This window comes from Mercenaria mercenaria, chromosome 17 (assembly GCF_021730395.1).
Source record: "Mercenaria mercenaria strain notata chromosome 17, MADL_Memer_1, whole genome shotgun sequence".
Lineage (NCBI taxonomy): Eukaryota > Metazoa > Mollusca > Bivalvia > Venerida > Veneridae > Mercenaria > Mercenaria mercenaria.
Genome location: NC_069377.1, coordinates 64663935 through 64679885, shown reverse-complemented (window position 1 = coordinate 64679885; position 15951 = coordinate 64663935). Strand labels below are relative to the sequence as shown.

General features: G+C 34.6%; 1 protein-coding gene and 1 long non-coding RNA gene across 5 annotated transcripts in view; both read left to right on the top strand.

Annotated features, from left to right (window-relative positions):
* The window catches only part of LOC123537234 (uncharacterized), a 437951-nt gene that overhangs the window by 345018 nt on the left and 76982 nt on the right, over positions 1-15951 (top strand). The window lies entirely within an intron of this gene.
* Positions 4604-7971, top strand: LOC123537235 (uncharacterized). 2 transcript variants are annotated; one of them, XR_006683493.2, is made up of 3 exons: positions 4604-4950; positions 6547-6631; positions 7739-7971. It is a non-coding gene; the product is annotated as an uncharacterized LOC123537235 (long non-coding RNA). The 2 variants fall into 2 exon arrangements; XR_006683492.2 differs by having other exon boundaries at positions 4605-4950; positions 6552-6631.

Here is a 15951-nt window from a genome sequence, read left to right as displayed (position 1 = left end):
CAGGACCTAGGGCTTTGATATTTTGTATTTGACATCATCTAGTGGTCTTCTACTAAGATTGTTCAAATTATCCCCCTAGGGTCAAATATGGCCCCGCCCCGGGGGTCACATGGTTTACATAGACTTATATAGGGAAAAACTTTGAAAATCTTCTTGTCCAAACCACAAAGCCTAGGGCTTTGATATTGTAATGTAGCATTGCCTGGTGGTTCTCTACCAAGTTTGTTAAAATTATCCCCCTAGGGTCAAATATGGCCCCGCCCTGGGGTCACATGGTTCATATAGACTTATATAGGGAAAAGCTTTTAAAAACTTCTTGTCAATAACCTACAACATTCAGATTTGGACCACATGTATGGTTTTGAGTGGCAAGATGAACCTTGACATGAGTTGACCTTGATTTTGACCTTGTGACCTACTTTCACATTTCTGTAGCTACAACCTTCTGTAGCTACAACCACATGCATAGTTTTGTGCAGTGATATAAACTTTGACCTTAAGATTGACCTAGTGACCTACTTTCACATTTTTGAAGGTACAGGCTTCAAATTTGGACCACATGCATAATTTCGTGTTCCGAAATGAAATTTGACATTGATTTTGACCCAGTGACCTACTTTCACATTTCTCAAGCTACAGCCTTCAAATTTGGACCACATGCATGGTTTTATGTACCGAAAGAAACTTTAACCTTTACATTGACCTAGTGACCTACTTTCACATTTTTGAAGGTACAGGCTTCAAATTTGGACCACATGCATAGTTCTGTATTCCAAAATAAAATTTGACCTTGATTTTGACCTAGTGACCTACTTTCACATTTCTCAAGCTACAGCCTTCAAATTTGGACCACTTGCATAGTTTTGTGTACCGAAATGAACTTTGACCTTAAGATTGACCTAGTGACCTACTTTCACATTTCTGTAGCTACAGGCTTCAAATTTAGACCACATGCATGGTTTTGTGTACCGAAACAAACTTTGACCTTTACATTGACCTAGTGACCTACTTTCACATTTCTCAAGCTACAGCCTTCAAATTTGGACCACTTGCGTAGTTTTGTGTACCGAAATGAACTTTGACCTTAAGATTGACCTAGTGACCTACTTTCACATTTCTGTAGCTACAGGCTTCAAATTTAGACCACATGAATAGGATTGTGTACCAAAACAAACTTTGACCTTTACATTGACCTAGTGACCTACTTTCACATTTTTGAAGGTACAGGCTTCAGTTTTGGACTACATGCATAGATTTGTTTCTGAAGTGAAATTTGACCTTGATTTTGACTTAGTGACCTACTTTCACATTTCTCAAGCTACAGCCTTCAAATTTGGACCACTTGCATAGTTTTGTGTACCGAATTAAACTTTGACCTTAAGATTGATCTAGTGACCTACTTTCACATTTCTCAAGCTACAGCTTTCGAATTTGGACCACATGCACAGTGTTGTGTACGGAAATGAATTTGACCTTGAGCTAGTCAGTAAGTCTTGAAATTTGGAACACTCAAAAATGGCACATTGGTGGGCGCCAAGATCACTCTGTGATCTCTTGTTTAATCAATGGTCAAGAACCATCATTGTTCTAGAACCACAGTCTGCGAACTGTAATGCTGGTTCAGGAACACTTCTTTAAGTTCTTCAGAAGTTCTTGAATGTTCAAGAACTTAATACTAGTTCTAGAAAATCTTTTATAGGAGAAATCCATAATCCTGTAGTTCCTGAATCACAATTTCAATCATTATCTGAATTTCATTTTCAAGTTCATGAATTTCTTAAAATCATTTAATGGATTGTCTGAAATGTTCATGAACTACATTTACAAGTGCATGAAATGAAAGTAATATTCTTGAACTTGAGAGTTCATGAATTTAAGTAAGTGAACTTATCCTTGTAGTTCATGAACTTTTTTGATAATTCATGAAATAATTCATGAATTCTTACAAATTCATGAAGTTCATGAACCTATTTCAAAGGGGCAAGGTTTGTGGTCCTAACCGGGTGCATGCCATGATGCCTAAAATTATTCTCCGTAGGGTACAAAAATTCTGAAGAGTCGCCATTTGACCTAACATTATAATATTTTGTCAGCTTGACTTAATAACATTACAACACAAACTTTTTAAAAGTTTTTCTTCTTTATTCAGCTATCAATTTAACCTTTGACTAATTTAGTTCTAAATTTTTGTGGGATTTTCTCTAGCCATTTCAGATAATGTTCAAAAAGCTGAAGATGAACTAAAGTAATTTAAATGCAAATGAATGACTTAAATTAGTTATTTGAGGATTTAAAACTTAACTGTCATTTATCTCTGACTTGATGATGCAAATTCCTGCGGGTGTAAATAATGTATCATCTTTTTGTGACCTTCATCAAAGTGGAGAGTTTTGAAAATTCCATTTTCCTGATACTATGTCTGTATGCAGAGTCTGTATGTCATTCTACTCTTTTTTGATAGCTGGATCTACACCAGACTTAGTCTGTAGCATACTTTCTTGAACCTCTCTCTAAATTGTACAATTTATTTTGCTCCATTATGCACAAAGGGTCTTCCAAAGCTCAAAATAAAAATTCACTGATGGATTTTGGTCTGTAGCATTTACAGGTCATACCTGTTTCAATGTTACTTTTCTCTGCATTTTCTTTAAACAACACCTCCATGGTGACATGGAGGGGATGGGGGTCAGCAAATCTTAAAAGAGAACACATTCAAGAAACTTTTTCTTGTGAACTCAGAACTATTGATCAGCATGACTCTGGCCTGTAGAATTCTTAGATTGACTGCTCAATATTTTGGTGAAATGTATTCTGTCAGATGTCTGTGTAATTGAAAGTAAGAAAATGTCATAATCTTCATACTGGATTTTCCAAAGCATTCTTGCATTTATTCTTATAGTTTTGTTTTTCATGGTTTACTTTCTCAGGCCAGTTTTGCCCTCTTGTTTGCCAGTACTTATTTGGTCTCTTCAATACCATGGACTTTCCCATCAGCTTCATTTGATGCATTCTATTTAACTAATTGACAATCAAATACATGTTGGCTTTAGTGAATGTCAGCAATTGGAATGCCTCTATTGTCTGGGAATGATTTCTTTCTTAGATTTGAATTACCTTGTAATGTGCCTCAGTTGCTTGGTAATTTGAATAGTTAAAAGGTTCCCAGAGCATTATTTTCTGAAGCTAGTTGATTATCAGTTTTTTAATGTAGCAGGTTTTATAAGTTTTTTTTTTTTACCTGTTTCAAGTTTTCTTTTTTCTTGGATACATGTGATTGTAAACTGTCAATGAGAGTAACAGACTACAGTGAGATCAATAGAGAGCATGTAACAGGAAATCTGTCTTTATCTTGTCTATAAAATGGACTTAAAGAGATGTCATTTTCTATTGAAGACATAATTAAATGATGTTGATCAATACTGGATTGATTCCAAGTAAAATCTTTGTAAACAATCTGACTTACAGTTCATACTTCCTTGTGGGGGATCATACCATCCATTACTGGTTTTGTTAGTGACCCTATATGGAAATATGTGTGGTCAGTATGGTTAATTGCCCAGTCAAAGTTTATTACCATGGTAATTCATGGTCATGGGACAATGGTTTACTATGGTCGACCAAGGTCCACGACGGTGGTGATTATTGACTATCTATTAACTGTATAAATGAATTTGAAATGGTCGTGAAAAGACATGACAATTGCAGTCTATATCTATTTTTGCAAGTCAGTAATTTATTTGTAATAAAGTGGCAAAGATGACAACAAATTATATATAGTCAGACTATGATAGTTTACATTTGAATCTGTCTATAAATGCAGGAAAACTATTCTATAACTAGGAAAACCTTTGGATCCAAAATGCAGTCAGGTGTCTTTGATGCATGGTAAAACTTTATAAGTGTGAAAATTACTAACATGACCATGATAGTCCATGGTCAACTGTGATTGAAAAAAAAAGTTGACTACGGTAGACCATGGTCAAACTGTAGATCAGCTTTTCTGACCCTGGTTGACCATGGCCAATCTCATCTCACCATAGTCGACCATGACCAACCATGGTCCTGACCATGTTTTCACTATGGAATTGTGATGGTCATCATTTCGTCTAGGTGGTATAGGGAGACATTCATTAAGGATCAGTTACTTTTGGTACTATATTACCAAACATGAAAATCTACTAAACCTCCACAGAAATAAAGGCAGTCTGCAAGGCTGTTAGTTCAAATGCCTTTATTATGATATTGGAAGTCACTGACCTAATTATGAAGTTTCCACTATACTATTCTTTGCAGATAGGAGCATATAGTACATGATCAGCCTATACACATATGTGCAGTCTGATCAAGATCTGCACTGTTCGCCATTCAGTCAGTATCTTTTTTGGTAAGCATCCCTTTTTACAGTTAATGGTACTGTGCAAATTGAAAGATGGACAAGTTCATTATAGAAATTTGGCAGGGTAAGGGTTCAATTGTTTCCATATTACTACAAACGTGTTGTTGTTAATGATCTAGTAACAATGTAACAACACTTCACTGTTAAGAGGAAGGATATACTTGTATGTAAGGAAACTGATTCTCTATCTTCTCAAGTCAAGTGCTCACAATATACTTTTGCTGTCAAAAGAATATGTGCAAAAGTTAGAAGTGAATCATTTAGTAGTTTGTTTTGTGATTTGAAACAATGAGTTTGATTTGTATCCATACTTAGTGTTGTATGTACATGGATTTTGCAGGAAGAATTGTTCAATATACAAGGATTACATACGGCAGGGATGCTGCCATTGTGTTAAATAATTTACTTGTGGCAAAATTGTCAGGAATCAGGACTAATAAGTTATAATAATTTTACTTCCTGGATATTTCAATAGCATGGATGTTTTGACAGATTCCTAAAAATGTTCATATTTACAAAAGTTTAATGCATTAAATCTGTATAGGCCTAATTAGGTACAAAAATATTTCTTAAAATCCTGTTAACATTTTCTTAATGCTAAATTAAATGTCTTCTGAAAGAAACATATTTCTTAAAATCCTGTTAACATTTTCTTAATGCTAAATTAAATGTCTTCTGAAAGAAACAGACAAGATAATTAAGTCAGGAGAGAGCATGTCAGCTAAGAGGATGGCTTTTAGCTAATCACCTGTCTTAGTTATGTCTTGTATTAGTTGTCTGTTAAATAATTATGATTGTGGTTCCCTCAATAAAGATTCCAAGCTTATTAAAGAATTTTCTGTCAATGAGTCATCATTGCAAATTTTAAGGTCAGACTTGCTGCAATTGTTTTTAAATCACCATTTTTGGGGGGTTCCAGGTTATTTGAAGAATTTTCTATATTTAAGTCGTTATCATAGATGACTGCATGGTGAGACTGGTGCATTTTTTAGAACATTAAAGAACTTTCTGCCTGATTTAAATCAGCTTATGTGTTATCAAACAGATTGTAAAACCATGGTTGAATGTTTCAACACAAAAGTCCTTTCTGTAACTGAGACTTTCTTCAGCTGGAAATTTGAATTCTCTCTTGAGTTAAAGCCCCTTACTCAAAACTGCAAATATTAACAGTTTCCAGTTTCTAGTTTGAGCAGTTCCTGTCTATCATTTACCTAAATTTGGTCAAGTTTGATAACCATCCAGATTGTCCCAGTGGCTCTAGCATTACCCTTGAATAACTAAAAATTGTGAAATTTGACAGTGTCCAATATTTAATTTAAGTAGTTCTGATCCAATATTCACTGAACTTTGTCAAAATGTTTATGGGCATAATATCTCAGAAAAGTTAGATGCCAAACCAGATAGTTCCAGTCACTCTTTGAGTTATGGCCTTAGAGTTCGCACTTGTTTGCTTATACACTGATGCACAGTTTGCTTATACACTGATGCACAGTTTTGACACTGTGCCAAAACGTTTTGGAAACATTTTGAATATCAAGATATATTTTACACCAGGTCTGTTGTATAAAATTTCTAATGAGTGTTTTAATAGCAAGGAAATCATGTCGGTATTTCTGGTTAAGATGTTTTTTTATGGTTCACTTTTTCTTAAAAAAAATAAGGGTTGCATACACTTGTTATTATCATCATTAGCTGAATAAGTAGAGCAGGAGCTATAATAATTCATGCTTGCATTTTGTCAGAATTTCTTTCTTGGGCTTAGAAAACCATAATTTTGTGGTAAAAAGTTTTGTTTTGGTTGACATATTATAGCTTTGAAAGTTCCAACACTTGTGTACCATAACCATTCCAGTTTTAGGCAAGAGTACATAACTCCATCAAGGATTTTGTCTGAATTATGACACATTAATTTACAGATCTGTACCATTTTATATTTTGTGTAAACTGTTTGACATATGGTTTGAAACATTTATCACTTGTTTATTAAAACAGTCTCTATCTGTAGGCTAGAGTACATAACTCTTTCACATATATTGGCTGAATTATGGCCCTTTTTGGACTTTGAAATCGGCTTAGTTTTTGTACAAGTCTACTTTTTTTTTCAAAATTTGTTGACATGAGACTTTGAAACTTTGAACACTTTGTACAAGTCCAGGTTTTGTCAAAACTATTTGATGTGTGGCTTTCAAACTTTGAACTCTTGTTCATCGTTATGATCTCCATCTGCAGTCGAAGGTATGTAACTATGTTAAAGATAATTTGGCAGAATTTTGTCCCTTTTTGGACTTGGAAATTAGTTCAGTTTTTCATACCTGTCCATATTTTAAAACTATTTAATAATCAATAATCCATATTTTGTCTAAACTGTTTGACATATGGCTTAATTTGAAACTTCGACCACTTGTTTACCATCATAGTCTCCATATGTAGGCAAGACTACTTAACTATGACAAGTATTTTGGCTCAGTTATGGCCCCTTTTGACATAGAAATTAGTTAAGTTTCGCATACCATTCCATTTTTTTTTTGTCTGAAAATCTCGGGTAATATTTTGACCCCATACGTACATCAGTTCTTCGAATATTCGAGTATGCCGTCAACAGACAGCTCTTGTTAAACTTTTTGTCATTAGATAGGAAATTATTTCTTCTTAACTGCTGCCCATATTATCATCAAACTACACTAGGTTGGTCTTGGTAAAGGGCAGACATCTGATTATTGTGAAGGTCAAGGTCACTTGGGCCAGATGTTGTAATAGTGCTGCTTAAAGTATTTTTTATCAAGCTTCACAGTATCTATTTAACTACTGCCCCTAGCTATAATCATCAAATCTCACATCAATATAAAACGTGAAAGTGTAGCTGTACCTGAGTTGCTCACAATTTGCATTTCTTGCGGGTAATCGTTTTTTAGTGGGTTTTTTTTGACATTTTGGTGTATTTACTTTCTTAAAGTGATGAACCAATTTACCAAGCAGTGTCCCTTTGAGGAGGTTTAAATGCCATGGAGATCGTATACATTCAGGGTGAAATGTACAACAGGAGAATAGCTATCATTTTAAATTTTATATCTTGACTTTGGCAATTTTTAGACAGAGAAAAAGTTTATTGCAGTTTTCTTCATGATCCCTGAAGTCACCTCCCAAGGGTAATGAAATAGTTCTCGAAAAGCAGTGAAAATATAGAAAATAGTGAAATTATAGAAAATACATTTCACTCCAATACAAATATGCATTTTATTTACCGGTAATCAATATTTCTCGATATTTCATTAAATATGTTTATAATACAACAGCAAAATTGCAATTTTGAACTTTATACAATTTTATTTTTCATTTTGATAGAAGTACGTTTGCCTAAAAGAAGAAATTAATAGCGAGTAAATGATTAGCCAGACAAGACTGGAAATGCCAATTGATTATCTATCATTTAAAGACAAATCGCTGTGGTTGAGAATACTTCATTCTGAATTTACCATTTCTTGAACTTCTTTTATATTTATGGCACAAATTGAACATTTTAGAAATTTCTGACCATACTGTCTTTTACAATTTTCTTCAAAACTGCTTTAAATGATGTAAAGGAGAATTTCAGAAGTTGATGGCCAATCAATCTTGACACATTATTTTAGATGATGTCCTTATAACAAAAAGTGGAACAGGTTGGAAACTTGCAATACTTCGTACAGTCTTCACACAATTCTTGTGAACTATTTTTCGTATTTCGAAAATATCATGAAGGAATATTTGTGACAAATTTTTAGATTTCTGTCTGAGACTGGCGATACCATATTCATAGCATTGGCTGTGTTATTGAGAGAGATGATTTGTTGTGATTCATATAAGGAGAGTGAACTCTTGATGCATTGAAAATATAAAGAATTGTGCGATGTTTTGAGAGATTATATTAGTTTGGCCTGTATGATTGCTTGCGATTGATTATCTGTCATCGAAAGACTAATTGTGAATGTTAAAAGAGGGGCTAAAACAGATGATATTTTCTTATTTCATTCACTTATAGGAAGACATTTGATGTATTATTAGCTTTGAGGTTACTGCGAGTGTAAAAAAAAAGTCGTGGAATATTAACTGATTTTTTAGATTGATAGTTGTTTTATATGTGTGAAATGGCTACAGCTGGGAGAAAAGTCGAGGTCAGTTTTGGTGACAGCGATTTCGACAAGGAGGAGTCTTCCGCTTATAAAACGTAAGATTTTATTTTATCATTTTATCACTTTTTTTGAGTTCTGTTTTCAATTTTATTGTAATATTTGCTAGCTTGTCTAGCTAGACCAGAGTGTTTCGAAGACACCAGGCTTTCAGTCATATTCCCTCAGGAAAACAAGTGTTAAGGCACTTAGTATTAATAATGTTTTATTTTACAGGATTTACTTGAAAATTGCACATTTCTGCCCAAATTTGTATTAGATATCAATAATTCAGTATAACAGACTTGAGTTGCAAATTTCAATGCTCCTGACTATCAAGATTAAATCGTTAGGATAACAAGACTTAGTGATGCTGGAAGAATTTCTTTCCTACAATGTCTGTTTTTTGTTCATAGACAACTTTTGCAGATATTTAAATTTTATATAATTTTGTCCCTTTCTTTATCAAATATAAAAGATAGAAAAGTGAGAAAAAAAAGAAGACATTAGGACAAAAAGGTGAAGACTCATCTACTTTAATAGGAGGAAACAGGCTCACTCTCAATTTTTATGCCCCCGAAGGGAGGCATATAGTTTTTGAACTGTCTGTCAGTCCGTCAGTCTGTCGGTCTGTCCGCAATTTTCGTGTCCGGTCCATATCTTTGTCATTGATGGATGGATTTTCAAATAGCTTGGCATGAATGTGTACCACAGTAAGACGACGTGTCGCGTGCAAGACCCAGGTCCGTAGCTCAAAGGTCAAGGTCACACTTAGACGTTAAAGGATAGTGCATTGATGGGCGTGTCCGGTCCATATCTTTGTCATCGATGGATATATTTTCAAATAACTTGGCATGAATGTGTACCACAGTAAGACGACGTGTCGCGAGCAAGACCCAGGTCCGTAGCTCAAAGGTCAAGGTCACACTTAGACGTTAAAGGATAGTGCATTGATGGGCGTGTCTGGTCCATATCTTTGTCATCCATGGATGGATTTTCAAATAACTTGGCATGAATGTGTACCACAGTAAGACGACGTGTCCCGCACGAGACCCAGGTCCGTAGCTCAAAGGTCAAGGTCACACTTAGCCATTAAAGGTCATTTTTCATGATAGTGCATTGATGGGCGTGTCCGGTCCATATCTTTGTCATTCATGCATGGATTTTAAAATAACTACCCATGAATGTGTGACACAGTAAGACGACGTGTCGTGCGCAAGACCCAGCTCCATAGGTCAAAGGTCCTAAACTCTAACATCGGCCATAACTATTCATTCAAAGTGCCATTGGGGGCATGTGTCATCCTATGGAGACAGCTCTTGTTGTTCAACATATTTGCTTCAAATATTGCCTTGTGTTCTTGCTTTTGGATGCTTTATTATCAAAGACAGTTATGCAGAGACCTGACAAATTATTTGTAATTTAAAAGGGTTTTACTTCTGCTGTAATCACAAGAGAAAAATGATTTCAGTGTCAGATTTTGAATCTTTTTGATTAATCTGAATCAAAATGAAATTTGTAAACAAGGTTTTAACTTGCTAAACTTGGATATTTTTTTCACAGGGAAAATTGAATCAGTCTGTGTTTTAAGTTTAGTATGTTATTGGCAGACTGCTTCTTAATGGTGCGTTCTTCATGTTTCCCCAAAAATTCAGTAAGAACCCGGTTCTTATTTCATAATTTTTAACTGACAGGTTTAATTGGGAAGGTCATGATAAGACCACAATCAAGTGATAAAGGCAATTTATTTATCAGACTCATTTATTTGTGGTGTACTTTACAGGAATGCAGTGACATACCACATATTATGAAGTGTGAAAATATTTAAGCTAGCTAGGGAACAAATGACTCTTTTAATTCTTTGCTCAACATAATCCTTTGAAACAAACTGAAAACAGTCCCATAATTTTGCTAGACATTCACATCTGTTTTGGCTCCAAATTACAGACAAAATAAATGATGGAATTCACACTCAGCTTACCTCTGCAGACACAAATTTGTTTGACAACAGCAATTTCATGGTTAATTAGGAAGGTCAGATTTCTTCACCCCCGCATATTTGCCAATAAGTAGGTAAGACGTTCTGATAACCGGGCTTCGTCCGGTTATCAGAACCTCTTACCTATACTTAATGGTGCGTTCTTCATGTTTCCCCAAAAATTCAGTAAGAACCCAGTTCTTATTTCATAATTTTTAACTGACAGGTTTAATTGGGAAGGTCATGATAAGACCACAATCAAGTGATAAAGGCAATTTATTTATCAGACTCATTTATTTGTGGTGTACTTTACAGGAATGCAGTGACATACCACATATTATGAAGTGTGAAAATATGTATAGGTAAGAGGTTCTGATAACCGGGCAAAGCCCGGTTATCAGAACTTCTTACCTACTTATTGGCAAATATGTGGGGGTGAAGAAATCTGACCTTCCTAATTAACCATGAAATTGCTGTTGTCAAACAAATTTGTGTCTTCAGAGGTATGCTCAGTGCGAATTACATCATTTATTTTGTCTGCAATTTTTGGAGCCAAAACAGATGTGAATGTCTAGCAAAATGATGGACCGTTTTCAGTTTGTTTCAAAGGATTATGTTGAGCGAAGAATTAAATGTTTAATTAAATATTTTCACACTTCATAATATCAGTATGTCACTTCATTCCTGTAAAGTACACCCCAATAAATTAGTCTGATAAATAAATTGCCTTTATCACCTGATTGTGGTCTTATCATGACCTTCCCAATTAAACCTGTCAGTTAAAAGTTATGAAATAAGAACCGGGTTCTTACTGAATTTTTGGGGAATCATGAAGAACGCACCATTAAGAGGCAGTTTGCCAATAATTAATTTAACATTTCACTAAAAGAGCTAGCTAGGGAACAAATGACTCTTTTAATTCTTTGCTCAACATAATCCTTTGAAACAAACTGAAAACAGTCCGTCATTTTGCTAGACATTCACATCTGTTTTGGCTCCAAATTACAGACAAAATAAATGATGGAATTCACACTCAGCTTACCTCTGAAGACACAAATTTGTTTGACAACAGCAATTTCATGGTTAATGAGGAAGGTCAGATTTCTTCACCCCCACATATTTGCCAGTAAGTAGGTAAGCCGTTCTGATAACCGGGCTTCGCCCGGTTATCAGAACCTCTTACCTATACTTAAATGATATACTGCAGCTGTATTTGACTTTTAATAAATGTTCATATTAGAATAAGACATTATAAGAGGGAAGAGAAGGAAATGATAGTTTACTGCCATCAGAGGTTTCCATACAATTATGCACCGGTATTATTGAGATATGATTTTAATATTGTTCTGCTGATACGGAAATTGCAACCAGCACAAGCAAATCAGTGATGAAAAGGCAACTATAGAGTATTGAACGACAAGAAAATTGCTTATTTTCATCATGTGATCCACTACAATCCAGCTTCATTTGGTCAAACTCAGACCCCTAAAACACCTCACTTTCTTCATATGGTTCCGGCAAAATCTTGTATAATACATACTGTTCTACCTCGGGTCTCTTGAACACAGATGACTGGAACCTGAGTCCCCGACGATTATTATTATATAGATAACACCTTTTCCCATCAAACAACGAAATGTGTAAGTTGAATCTCAATGGACGGATCCAAAACTGTCAGTCATTAATGTTTACATGAAACAGACTGTCCAATCGGGACTGTCAAATACAATTGACCTAGTTTACACAATAGACCACGGCATTTTATTTGTGATATGGCTTGTGAGCACTTGACCTTGTTATGAATAGAACAACAATAGAGGGAGGATTTAGATGAAATTTGTCGACAAAAATTGGAACTGTCGATCATTACTGACAATTAGATTGCACATTTCAATTTAGCTTGACTATTTACAGAATTGGTATTGCTATTCTGTTCGCCCATTCGCCCATGTCTGTGTTGGTGTCTGCATTGGCGTCATGATAAAGTCTGAGTATGTAAGTTTGTATCTCAGTACCCACTAATAAGAATAGATGGAAACTTTACACATTATTAACCTTCATGATCTGATATGCATTGCACAGGTTCCTTAAGAGTATAAAGGAATTTGACAGTAGATTATCCCTGTACACAAAACATGGTGATAATTAAGAAAGTGGCCAGTGTCTTTCAGTTGACTTTTGAGTTTATAGAAAATCTGTGCGAGAAAATTTGAATAATTTTTTCCTATGATAAATGGCAATCAGCTTGTGAAATGATTGGAATATTCCCCAGATAATGCTGCAATTTCTAAGAAATTTATCGCCATATTTACAGAGGAAATCATTTCACCAGAAGTGAAGCTATAGAAATATAGTGCATACATCAGTATAAATCTGTTCTTTTTTGGAAGGAAATATTTTGTCATAAATGTTTAGAATATCATCACCAGATACAGGAAATTTTCAAGTTTCAATATAACAGCATTAATTTTGCAAAATCATTGGAGGCTCCCAACATAATAGTGTTGAGTGCAATACTGCTGTAACTCGTATTGAATACAGGGAGTTAAGGCAGTATTGCACTCAGCCCTCAATTATTATTATTATGTGGTAGTGCACTCACAGTTTCGTCTGGATGTCTTGAGTAACTTTAGAGTTATGGCCCTTTAATTGGTTAAAAATCCACATTATTAGAAAAGTAATTGATCTTGTAATATTTTGGTGTAATTTTAACTCCTGTAGAGAGAGTGCCAGAATTCAGACTTTAACCAGTTTGCCTCATCAGTAGGCATTAATATGTATAATGACTTGTCTCACACAATCAACAGTGACAAAGCTTCAGAAGGCTTAAAAGATTTTAAGATGTTTATTAGTGACATCCTGCTTTTTCAGGGGTTTTTAAGGATCAGATCTTCCTATTAATGAATTCATAATATTTTGTCAGTTGATAATTCTCTTTTTCATGTGAAACTATAATACATGCACATGTTAAGAAATTTTGCTTTAATAATGCTTAAAAATGCAAGGTTGAAAAGATGGGAATTTCTCTTGAAAATATTTACTCCTGATTTTATCAGGCAGTTGGCATTTAACTCAGGAGAGTGGCCTCTGTGGCCGAGTGGTTAAGGTTGCTGACTTCAGATCACTTGCCCCTCACTGATGTGAGTTCGAGCCTCACTCAGGGCATTGAATTCTTCATGTGAGGAAGCCATCCCGCTGGCTTACGGAAAATCGGTACCCAGGTGCCTGCTTGTGATGAAATAATGCATGCACAAAAGCTGGAAAGTTGCCATATTACCTATAATTGTGTCGGAGAGAAGTTAAACCCAACAAAAAAAATAATTAACTTGGGAGATTAGAGGAATAAAGTTATTTAACTGGCATCTCACATGTAGCCATTAGTAGAAACAATTATATTGTTTTTTAAAAAGCAAATTTAAGTTAACTTTATCTAGATCTGTACATAAAGGTGTAATAGTTACAGCAGTGTTTGCTCAGTACATAAAGGTGTAACAGTTACAGCAGTGTTTTGCTCTGTACTTAAAGGTTTAATAGTTACAGCAGTATTTTGCTCTGTACATAAAGGTTTTATAGTTACAGCAGTATTTTGCTGTGTACATACAGGTTTAATAGTTACAGCAGTATTTTGCTCTGTACATAAAGGTTTAATAGTTACAGCAGTATTTTGCTCTGTACATAAAGGTTTAATAGTTACAGCAGTATTTTGCTATGTACACACAGGTTTAATAGTTACAGCAGTATTTTGTATTTTGCTCTGTACATAAAGGTTTAATAGTTACAGCAGTATTTTGCTCTGTACACACAGGTTTAATAGTTACAGCAGTATTTTGCTATGTACACACAGGTTTAATAGTTACAGCAGTATTTTGCTCTGTACATAAAGGTTTAATAGTTACAGCAGTGTTTTGCTGTGTACATAAAGGTTTAATAGTTACAGCAGTGTTTTGCTGTGTACATAAAACATAAAGGTTTAATAGTTACAGCAGTGTTTTGCTGTGTACATAAAGGTTTAATAGTTACAGCAGTGCTTTGCTCTGTACATAAAGGTTTAATAGTTACAGCAGTGTTTTGCTCTATACACACAAGTTTAATAGTTACAGCAGTATTTTGCTGTGTACATACAGGTTTAAAAGTTACAGCAGTGTTTTGCTCTGTACATAAAGGTTTAATAGTTACAGCAGTATTTTGCTGTTTACATAAAGGTTTAATAGTTACATCAGTTTTTTGCTGTGTACATACAGGTTTAAAAGTTACAACAGTATTTGCTCTGTACATAAAGGTTTAATAGTTACATCAGTATTTTGCTGTGTACATAAAGGTTTAAAAGTTACAACAGTATTTGCTCAGTACATAAAGGTTTAATAGTTACAGCAGTATTTTGCTGTGTACATACAGGTTTAAAAGTTACAACAGTATTTGCTCAGTACATAAAGGTTTAATAGTTACAGCCGTATTTTGCTGTGTATATACAGATTTAATAGTTACAGCAGTATTTTGCTGTGTACATACAGGTTTAAAAGTTACAGCAGTGTTTTGCTCTGTACATAAAGGTTTAATAGTTACATCAGTATTTTGCTGTGTACATACAGATTTAATAGTTACATCAGTATTTTGCTGTGTACATACAGATTTAATAGTTACATCAGTATTTTGCTGTGTACATACAGGTTTAAAAGTTACGGCAGTGTTTTGCTCTGTACATAAAGGTTGATTAGTTACGGCAGTGTTTTGCTGTGTACATAAAGGTTTAATAGTTACGGCAGTGTTTTGCTGTGTACATACAGGTTTAATAGTTACGGCAGTGTTTTGCTGTGTACATACAGGTTTAATAGTTACGGCCGTGTTATGCTGTGTACATACAGGTTTAATAGTTACGGCCGTGTTTTGCTGTGTACATACAGGTTTAATAGTTATGGCAGTGTTTTGCTGTGTACATACAGGTTTAATAGTTACGGCAGTGTTTTGCTGTGTACATACAGGTTTAATAGTTACAGCCGTGTTTTGCTGTGTACATACAGGTTTAATAGTTACATCAGTGTTTTGCTGTGTACATACAGGTTTAAAAGTTACATCAGTGTTTTGCTGTGCACATACAGGTTTAATAGTTACAGCCGTGTTTTGCTGTGCACATACAGGTTTAATAGTTACAGCCGTGTTTTGCTGTGCACATAAAGGTTTAATAGTTACATCAGTATTTTGCTGTGTACATACAGGTTTAATAGTTACATCAGTATTTTGCTGTGTACATAAAGGTTTAATTGTTACAGCCGTATTTTGCTGTGTACAGGTTTAATAGTTACAGCCGTTTTTTGCTCTGTACACACAGGTTTAATAATTACAGCCGTATTTTGCTGTGTACACACAGGTTTAATAGTTACAGCAGTATTTTGCTGTGTACATACAGGTTTAATAGTTACAGCCGTATTTTGCTG